This window comes from Onychomys torridus, chromosome 3, assembly GCF_903995425.1.
Source record: "Onychomys torridus chromosome 3, mOncTor1.1, whole genome shotgun sequence".
Classification (NCBI taxonomy): Eukaryota; Metazoa; Chordata; class Mammalia; order Rodentia; family Cricetidae; genus Onychomys; species Onychomys torridus.
Genome location: NC_050445.1, coordinates 23,832,955 through 23,843,986, shown reverse-complemented (window position 1 = coordinate 23,843,986; position 11,032 = coordinate 23,832,955).

The window sequence follows — 11,032 nt, the reverse complement described above, 5'->3', positions numbered from 1 at the left end:
TGAGTCTATGTATCAGAAAAGGGTAAGGGAGCCATGGTCCCCAAGACAGACACTAGATAAGGTTTTTCATCCTGAACCAATACGATGGACATTTGGGAAAGGTATAGTACTAGAAACCAGGAAGATTATACCTCCCCAAAGAAGGAAAGATGTGACTAGGAATACAAAAACCACTGTTTTGTACCAAATTGGTACACCCAGCCATTTTTGCCTTTTATGTGGGATTACACACACTTTCACAGACCCAAAAAGAAAATCTGCCTTTTTTCACTACTTGAACTTTCCCAAGTTCGTTCTTAAGGAGTGAGGGTCTTGTTTCTCACAGCTGCCCAAGCCCTTCAGCTGTTGTGTTGGCATTTCAACAGGATTAACCTCAGATCAGCTTGGAATCTGTCCTTGATACCCTCACTACCTTCAAGAGGCTGAGTGACAGGCAGAGCAACAAATTACATGTCAACATGGGAATAATATCACTCCCAGTGTCCCTGGCATTCCAGTGTCTGACCAAGATGACTCATCACAGATTTCCATGATGGCCTCATCCTCCCAACAGACCCTTATAATCACAACATGGCAATTAAGAGAGAACCATGGGGGCACACTGACTCAAACCCTGCCTGTATCGGCTATTTCTGGGTAACTTCGATCTGAGTTTCAGTGTCTATAAATGGAGGAGAATGGTGGCAAGAGTACCCAGCCCACTGCTCATTCCCAGAACTGAGATAATGTATGTAAAATGCTTAGCGCAAACCCTGTTACACAGAAAACAAAGCATTCCCGTACTCCGCCCTAGAGGCCAGATCCAGCCCACTACCTGCCTTGATAAATAAAAGAGTTTGGATGACAGGCAATCTCTTCTCTTTCACGGCTCCTTTTCTGGTGCTGAAGCAGAGATGAGTCTTTGCAGCAGAGACCAGAGTGGACTCCAAGGGAAAATCTTTCAAGCCCTGCAGTAGACACTTGCTCACTTGCAGTTGACTCAATGCCAACCAGAGCACTCAGCATTCATTCCCTCATGAACCCTGCCATTTCTTCTCTGCTCTTCGTCCAACATTCCTTTTGCACAGCACGCCTCTCCCCAACCTGGATAACTAAGAAGCCAGCTGAAGGCCACACTAGAGTTCAGTGGATGATTCTTCCTTCTCTCCCCAGTTCTGAAGTACTATGACTCTAATACCATCTTGATTCTGTTCCAACTGAACATGCCGTTCCAACATCACTTTTTCCATTTATGCCAAACTATGACACTGTGTTTAGACTCAGCTTTATGTGTACCCATTCTTTTTTTTTTCTTTTACAGATTTTTTCAATATGACCTCAAACCATATTTATTCAACCATAATGTATCACACTGAGCAATCCCTGAGCAAACAGCTAAGAGAATCCCACATCATCAAGACAGAAACACAGAACCTAGTGTGAGCAGGGATACACTGTAGTCAGAGCAGACCTTGCCTCATTACTCCCCATAGATTGCCATTCACAGTGCTGAAGACACCTCAGACAGGGACCAAAGACACTGCCTATCATTTCTTCCTCCATTCAAAAAGTTATAGATGTATATCCAAACATATACATTTATGCACATATAGTTTAAATAACACATAGTCTAACTTACAGTTTAAGTGATAATGAAGCAAACATCTACGGCCACTGCCTAGCTGAGCCAATGGTCCATCATAAGTGATGACACCTCCCACTTAGCCATTGTTGTGACTCCCTCAACTCTCCTTCTTTCACCACAGATAGAGTCATCAAGCAGGGCTCTCTAGAGGAACAGAACTTATGTATGTATAAGTATTTATACTCTCACACACATAAATATTATAAAAGAGAATTTACTAAGATGGTTTATCCAGTAGAGGCCTGGTGGTCCAACCAATGTTCATCTGCATATTAGAGAGATTAAGAATTCAGCGGCTCCTCAGTCCATGAAGCTGGGCACCTCAGCAGTCCCAATCTAGCACTGAAGGCCTAGAAGATTCCTGGAGAGTCTCCAGCCTCCCGTCCACATTGGAAGGCTGGGGAAGGTGAAGTCTGACGGCAGGGGCCCCAACAGACACAGTTCTCAGCAAGAAGTAAGTGCAAGCAAGCAAGAAGTATTACTTTTTCCTCAGACCTCTTTATATCTGGAACAAGCTGGAAGGTTCCATCACCCTGGGGAAGGGTCTCCTTGGTTAATCCTCCTGGGAGGTACCCTCAAAACCTGTCCAGGTTCTGTTGACAATTAATCATCACAGGTAGCGACTACCTTATTTTTTCATGTTATTTAATTTCTTAACTTCTGTTCAGTTCAATCTTGTGTCTCTTAAGATATTGTTGGGTTTGCTTGTTGCTCAACTTTGTATGACTAGAATCACACTAAATACATTCTTCCATAACTTGCTCCGTGAATATTATTGACATGAGGAACTGCATTATTTCCATTTTCACTGTGCGTATTCTGTTGTAAGAGTGTGTTGAAATGTATTTACCCAATCCCCTGCTGATAACCACACTGGGTGAGCCTGGATTTTTACTCTTGTAAATAATGATGTTATACGCACTTCCTTATATTCCTTCTAGCACAATTACTGAGCTGCAGAACTGTTCGGCTTTGCTAATGGACGCTATGTTGGCCTCTGATGCACTTGGGCCTGTTTCTTATACTTACGGCACTGTGGGAGAGTTCTCACCGCTTTGTAGCCTCAGCTACGGTGGGGTGTTGACTTGTGCCAATTAAATGGGTATAAACTGATATCTGCTTGTGGTTTTCCAATTTCCATTGACTTGCTTGATAATGAAGATAAGTATTTTTCCTAAGTTTCCTGGTCACTTATCTATGAAATGCTCATTCATGTCCTTTTGTCCATTTTTCCCTTATGCTTTTTTCCCACTAATTGATTTTTCTCACTGGCTCTTGTCTTTATCTTCTCCATCTGTCGTTATCATCTTTATATGTTTTGGATCCTGGTATTTCGTCCATTAAGTGTTACAAAGAACTTCTCTAAAATTTCTAAAAGATCCCTACGAGGGGATTGCATACCAAAGAGATTCAAGCCCTTTTACCTACTCTCCTGTCTTGGCTCAGAGTACGTATAAGGTTCTTGGAATCTGAAGATGGACAGATAGAACCTGCTGGACCAGTACAGGATCCCAGAAAGCCTGCGACAACTCTATCTGTGATACTGATCATTTGAACTGGAATTCTGTGGCTCCATACAGAACCCCAGAACATGCTGACTTAGTGACAGCATCCTCAGCACCATGGTCCAGTAGTCCCATTGTTCCTCATAGCTGCTCTCAAGCATCATTTCTGCAGGTCCCTGCCCCCACAGATTCCTCCCTGCTTTTGCTTCAAAGCTAGTTGATCCAAGGAAGCAGAGGATCTTGATGACTCACTGCTCAGCAAATAGCTTTCAGCTATTTATACGTGACTTCTCCTGACAAGGTCTGGCTGATCCCTTAGCAGCTGCTTGTGCTCTTTCAAGCTCACACCAACATAAAATAATAATAATATTAATAGCTTGGAGTCGCTTGCTTGCCTAGAGAAGGCCAGGCACTGCCAGACCTCACAGCATCACACTCACAGCTCTCTTTACACACTCATCTAAATGGACAGTGAGGCGGGAAACCATTAGCTTTCCTTGTTCTCTGAATGCAGAATGCAGCCAAAAGAACCCAACTACACCTTCAGTGGTGTGTGAGGAGCACTGGACTTGCCAGCCCCTAGTCTGATGTTTCCCTCTGCAAAGAAGAACACATGAAAATCAAGTTCCACATTATATTCTCCAAAGAGCAAGATGAAAAATGTGTCAAGTAACTTTATTTCAACTTGAAATGGTCCTCACTCCTTGCTTCTGTTTTCACATATACTAAAATCAGAACATTATAGAGATCAGCATGGCCCTGGATGACATACCAATTTGTATGCTTTTAGACAAATAGATGACACTCTTTTCTTGCACACCGGGTACATGGGGGTGTAGACACAGGACTCGTGGCTCGTGAACTCAGAGCAGAAGGGAGACTAGTAAGGGAGTAAGGTGATCAGTAAGAAAGAGAAAGAGGTTGGGCGATGGCTTTTCTATCGCCTCAGAAGGGCTTACACAGTCAGTGGGGGTGACGCAGACATGTTCATGCGTTTGACCCAGGGTTGATTCGCTCCTGTCTTCTGACACGAGCCTGCACTTCTCAGGGATGCTGCCAGTTCTTCCTCGTGTCTTGTTGGACAACACAAGAGCCTGCAGGCTGAGCATATAAAAGCGATCCTGGCAGGTGAGGCGGTTACAGACACCATTTTAGGGACACACAAGCGATGGAAGCCAACAACTAAAGACAAGAAGGAAAAAAGACAGTTTGGAAATGGAGCGAAAGTGTGAGCTAGAGCCACACCGAGCTAGATTACAAAGAAATATGGAAACAGACTCAAGAGACCACACTGGTTCTCTCCTACACTGTCTTCTGGTTTGCATCTCCCTGCTGCCACAGGGACTCAGGCTCATAACATCTCCCCAGCATGAGTCTTAAATAGACGTGCTTATGCCATGGCTCCCACACCAAATCAATGCCCCACCCCTCTCAAGTGTTTTCACTAAAATGTAGTGTCACCAGAGCAGTCCCCCTCCCTCCCCCCTCCCCCCCCCCCCCCCCCGTGCCCTGCTGTCCTAAGGAAAAAGTACTTTCTCAGCACGCATTCAGCCCCTTAGGACAGGCTCTTCTTGCCTTTCTCTCCAGGCAAGGGTTCCTGCATTCTGACTAATACCATACAGCATTCACAAGCACAGCCACACAAAATGGTTCACTACATTGAGGAAATGCTACATCAGACAAAATGAAGGCAGGACTCTGAAGCGGCTCTGACATTATAGGTACTCTGGTGACCCAGCAAAACCTTCTCAGCAGGGTAGACAAATGTGCCCCCCTAGCTGATGGGAAAATCTACTGTTGTTCTTGCTTACCTGACTATGCACTAGGAATTGTCCTCAGTCACAGAGAACTGCCTTTAAAAGTGTGTCTCCCCTGCATACCACAGCAGAACTGGCCATACAAAGACTCAAATTCTCACCTCAATTTAAGACCCATCTGAAGTACCACCCTCACCCCCAGAAAGCTATAGGGCAGGCTCACCTCAATTCTAACCACAGTGTGGTGTGGTGGCCACAGGAATGTGTCTTGAAGAAATCTCAGTTCAAGGAGCATGAGCGTCACCTGTATCACACCCTTTCTAAGCCAAAGTTCAGGTAGACTGTAAGAGCCAGAGGCAGAGGATGACTGCAGTGAATCAGCATTTTCCAGATACAACAGGGCAGTTGCACATATGAACTCACAGCTGGGGTACCGCACACAAGACCCATGCAAGCTCAAGCCAGACATGGAGAGGAGAGGTGGACATGAAGTCCCACTCCTAGCTGAGGTCATTGTTAGCTGCTGGGAGAGGGAGAGTCAGTTTTCTTCAAAGATATGGCCTCCAATAGGGTGAACATGCTTCACTGGATGACCACACACCCAAGAGTATATAGCCAGCACTAACTGGAATTGATGGGTTTAAAAACAAAACAAAATATGAGCACACAAAGTTGAATAGGTATGGAATGGAGACTGGATCTTGGAGGAGTTGAGAAGGGAGAATGCATGTAATCCAAATACAGACCTTGAAATTCTCAGGGGCTAAAAAGTAGGCTCAGCAGTTTAGAGTACTTATCATTTGTGTAGAGGACCTGGGTTTGATTCCCAGCACCCACATGGTGGCTCGAAACTGTCTACAACTCCAGTTCCGGTTTGATGGAATTTAATGCAGGTACCAGACATGCATGCATTGCACATACATACATATAGGCAAAACAGTCACACATAAAATAATTAAATCTTTAAAAAACGAGAAATTCTCAAAAAATAATACATATATAAGCTGCCCTGGGAAACCTGTCCTGTGTTCTGAGGCCATGTTTCCCACAGGCTCCCACCACGACTGAGTGTGGAGTTGTACTGAGCCACACCATTTCCTCGGGTACCCAGAGCTTCTTCACTGTGGACTCTGACTCCATCACAGGCTGATGGCAGCCTCAGGGGCTTCTGTCAACCTGCCTCAGCCTCAGAGATGTGTTAGCCAGCGACCGCACTAATGCGAAGCATGTGTGCAGACAATAGTAGAGCGTGCAGTGTGCACAGCGCAGGTCGATATGTCTGTGGACATCGCCGCAGGGTGTTCTGGTTGGTTTTTGCTGCATTCTTCCTCTGCACTCAGCCCATAACCACAGGGGAACAGCTGGGTGTAGCTTCGACGTGAATACATGGTGATGGTATACTCTATGTAAATGAACAAGTGAGTGAATTCTTTGCTCAATCAGTAAGGATGTCCAGACACTGGAATACTAGGACTGACTGGGTTTCTGCATTTTTTTTAAGGGAGGAAGGATTTGTTTTGATTTACAGTGCCAGGGCATACAGCCCATTATGGCCGGGGAAATGTGGCAGCAGGAGCATGAGGCACATGGTTGGAAATCAGACAGTGGACAGGAAGCAAGGCCAAGCTCGTAAACCTCAAGCTTCCCACCAGCACCACCGCCCACACCCCCATCCTGGCAGTGACTCATTTCCTCCAAGCCAGGCAATCAACATCATAAATCAGACCCTGGTCAGAAGTGCTTGCCAATCGCTGCCAATTTCAGTCTACCAGCACACAGTAAAAGAAGAGATCAAGAAACATAGACCACCACCCAAAAGTGGCAATGCGTCCACGCGACCCCAAGAGCACAGGTAGCGATAAGGTTTGTTAATTTAAAAATGTCTTTTAATATGAATATGTCATGTTGCGAGTTTATATGATTTAATTTTTAATAATGCCTGTGCTTAGTAACTGTTTACAAAATTTCTGAAAATGTAACTGTCAGCTTCCGTGGGCTGGTACAAGCTATTTCTAGCACTCTGGGGCTTCTGTCCTCCTCCTTTCCTCGTGCCCAGACTTACACTCTGGTCTGCGAGTCCACCCGAGCCTCAGTTATCTCCCTCCCACACGGGCACCTCCACTAATAAAAGCTTGGCATGTTTCGATGTCTGCTCCAGCTAACACAAGTGAGAGAAGATCAGTCCAAGCAGGCCCGCTGAGGACTTGAGCTGGCTCAGAAACTGCCAGCAGATGAAGGGGATGCCATCCTGACTTGCAAGGGGGCTGTCCACAGCACCTGGCACCAGGGAGAGGAAGTGCCACAAGGGACAATGATATCCACCACTGGAAAGTCACGGGAGGACAGTGGCTGCACAGGAACACCACAGACGCAGCTAGGCAGCATGCAACTGGCAGCGAGGTCTGTGAACAAAACTATGACAGGACCACAGAGCTAAGGCAATCCAATTCCAGAGCCACTTGCCATGGAGAAAACACGCGCACGTGTGTGTGCGTGCGTGTGTGTGTGGGGGGGGGGGGGTGAGTGTGGTGTGTGTGTGTGGGTGTGGTGTGAGTGTGTGGGTGTGGTGTGAGTGTGTGGGTGTGGTGTGGGTGTGGTGTGGGTGTGGTGTGGGTGTGGTGTGGGTGTGGTGTGGGTGTGGTGTGTGTGTGTGGGTGTGGGTGTGGTGTGGGTGTGTGTGGTGGGTGTGTGGTGTGGGTGTGGTGTGTGTGTATGTGGGTGTGGGTGTGTGGTGTGTGTGTAGTGTGTGTGTGTGTGTGTGTGTGTGTGTGTGTGTGTGTGTGTGTGTGTGTGTTCCTGACATCTCAGCTTGCTGAGGACTGGGAATACAGATAAGCTCTACCATAACAAGCGTTGAGCTGTGCTGTAACGGTGGATGCAGACTCCCCCAGAGAAATACCAGACACGTTGTAAAGAGAGGAGGAATTCCAAGCAGAAAGGACAGTCTGTGCAAAAGCACCGTGGCCTGGAAGGACACAGTGTGTTTGGACTGGTTTTCTGACTGTTCTTGGGTTTCTGTGAGTCTCTTGATTCCCCATGTCTTTCTGATTGTCTGACAGAGGAGGGACCCAACAGTCACCCATTTAACTTCTTGCTGTGGTTTTAAAAGGTGAGGAAGAAGCTGGATCAAGAATACTGTGAAGCTCTACTAATAAGGAAATTAAGAAAAATGACAGGAAAAAGTGAAGATCATGGTTGGACCTGGCACTTGAGTTATGTACGATCTCAGAAGCATTTGTTGTTAACTGTTGCTCCCAAAGGCATGTATTTGTAACGAGGAAGTGGAGTTACCTTTCCTCATTTTGAAGCTTTCTTCGTGCAAGGCCATTATATTAGGGTTCTCTAAAGGAACAGAATTGGCAGAATTTATGGGGTTTATTGGGCTGGAGATGGCTCACTATGTAGGAGCACATACTTCAGAGGACCTGAGTTCAATTCCCAGCACCCACATCAGGAGACTCACAACTGTAACTCCAGCTCCAGGGGTATATGATACCTCTGACCTTTTCAGGCACCAACACACACACACACACACACACACACACACACACACACACACACACACACACACACACACACACACACACACACACACTTAAAAATAATATTTTTAAATTAATAGAACAGGATTTATTAGAATCACTTATAGGCTGTGATATAGGTAGGCCAACAAAGGCTGTTTTTCTATGGAAAAGCTGATAATCCAGTACTTACTCAGTCCATGAGGCTGGATATCTCAGCAGTTCCAGTCCCATACTGAGTCCCAGAGGATGCCTGGAGAGGTGCTTTTCTTCGATCTTCAGTAGAATCCCAAAGAAGTAGACTCTGACACCAGCTAAGGAGGCCTTGGCAGTAAGAAAAAATGAACTTGCCAGCAAGCATGAGGACAAGCAGGCAAAAAGCTTCCATCTTCCATGTCCTTTTATGTGGATGCCACCAGAAGGTATGGCAGAGATTTAGGGTGGGTCTTCCCATGTCAAATAATCCATCCAAGAAAATCCCTCACATCTGGGTAGTGGTGGCACACGCCCTTAATCCCAGCCCTTGGGGGGCAGAGGCAGATGGATCTTTGTGAGTTTGAGGCCTGTCTGGTCTACAGAGTGAGTTCCAGGACAGTTGGGGTTACATAGTGAGACCCTGTCTTGAAAAAAAGAGGGAGAGAGAAAGAAAGAAAGGAAGGAAGGAAGGAAGGAAGGAAGGAAGGAAGGAAGGAAGGAAAGAAAGAAAGAAAGAAAGAAAGAAAGAAAGAAAGAAAGAAAGGAGAGAGAGAAAACCCCACACAAGCAAGGCCAGCTGCTTGGGTTTTAGTTGATTCCAGGTATAGCCAAGTTGACAACCATGATCACAAACATTTTGTCAAAATAATGAGTGTAAGGGCTAATAAAAAAAATTCAACCCAGAAAATCAACAACAAATATGAGTTCCAGAAACCAAATAAATAGAAAAACCTGGAAGGAAAACCATCAGAAAGCTGTTTGCAGAGCTGTGATGACGGTTCCCAGCACTCATGTCAGGGTAACTCCAGCTCCAAGAGATCCAGTGCCCAATGGCCTCTGTGGGCACCTGCATTCACATGCACAGTGCACATACTCACACACAGACACATACACACATACACATACATAAAAACAAACCTTTAAAAAACAAGGCTAAATTTACGAGAAAGGCATCACTGATAAAAACCTAGCTGCTCAGAACAACAAATAAACAAGTAAGGCCCTGCAAGCCATGTCCACATAAAGAACAGAACTTTCAAAGATTATCAACAAAGAAAACAAAAAGAGGTTCCTCTATACAGGCCTGGACATCCACACAAAAACAGGACTTCCCACATGAAATGGGGACACTGAAGATGGAAGAAATGCCTTCAAGTCTGAGTGAAAAGGATTTTCAAACGAATTTTATTCCCACCCATAAGGTTCACTTAAGACATACACATTCTTTAGATTGTCCATTTATCTAGATTTTTATTGGAAGCTCCTGAAGAATACACAGAGGGCAGAGGTAGAAAAACAGAAGGGATGTCTCCAGAAAAGCATAAAGAAAAGAGTGCTCCATCACTCCAGAGAACCACAATGTTGAGAGATATTTGATCACGCTGTATGAAAATGTGTCTATGTTTTACCTCCCCTGCCTAAAGCACCTGATTGCTTTAATAAAGAGCTGAATGGCCAATAATTAGGCAGGAGAAGTTAGGCAGGACCTCCAGGCAGAGCTAGGAATTCTGAATTAGATTCTGGGATGAGAGATTTTACCAGTAAGACACAGAGGGAGTAGAACATACAGAATGGATGAGAGGTAAAGAGCCACGTGGCAGAACATAGATTAATAGAAATGTGTTCATGTAAGTTAAAAGAGCTAGTTGGGAACATGCCTAAGCAAAGGCCAAGTTTTCATAATTAATAAGTATCTGTGTCATTATTTGGGGCTGCTGGTTCAGAGTAAATCCTGCTACAGTGGATCAGGGTAGGACATGGAGGGCTTCAGGGAGAACATCTCCACTGTGCACGGAAATATCTGACCAACTACAGTTTTTTCAAGGGAATGGTAACAGGATTTTTACAGATTTGAGGGAGCATTCAAAGAAAACTAGCCAAAACTTAAGAGTTAACCTAGCATCAACCCCCCAAACCACTGACACACAGGAAGGAAAAACCACCACGTTCTAGCAAAAATGCAGGGCTGAGAGCAGCAGACAGCTGCCGTCTTCAGCAGGTAACAGTGACTACTGGGGTAACTAGAATGGGTGGGAGCAGCATGAGCTGAACACTTAGCCACCATAGCAGGAGTGAACAGGCTACATCAAAAATGAATAAAACAAGACATAGTGATCACAGGTGAGTAGCCCATACGCTTCACAGAGCAGCTATTTGTAGGCAAAAGCTATCTATATTGCACTTTTAACTATCTACATTAACACGACTTTAATGAAAGGTATAACTAGGCTGAGTATGGTTGTTAGGGACAAACAAGGAATAGTCTTGTTTTCTCACAAGGAAATACAACCAAAGCTAAAGCTGTCCAGGGTGGGGGCTTACATAAGGATGGCTCCCAAGGGCTCCTGTGTTTGAACGCTTAGTCATCAGGGAGCAGCACCACTTGGGACAGATTAGGAGGCGTGGCCTTGTTGGAGGAAGTGTGTCACT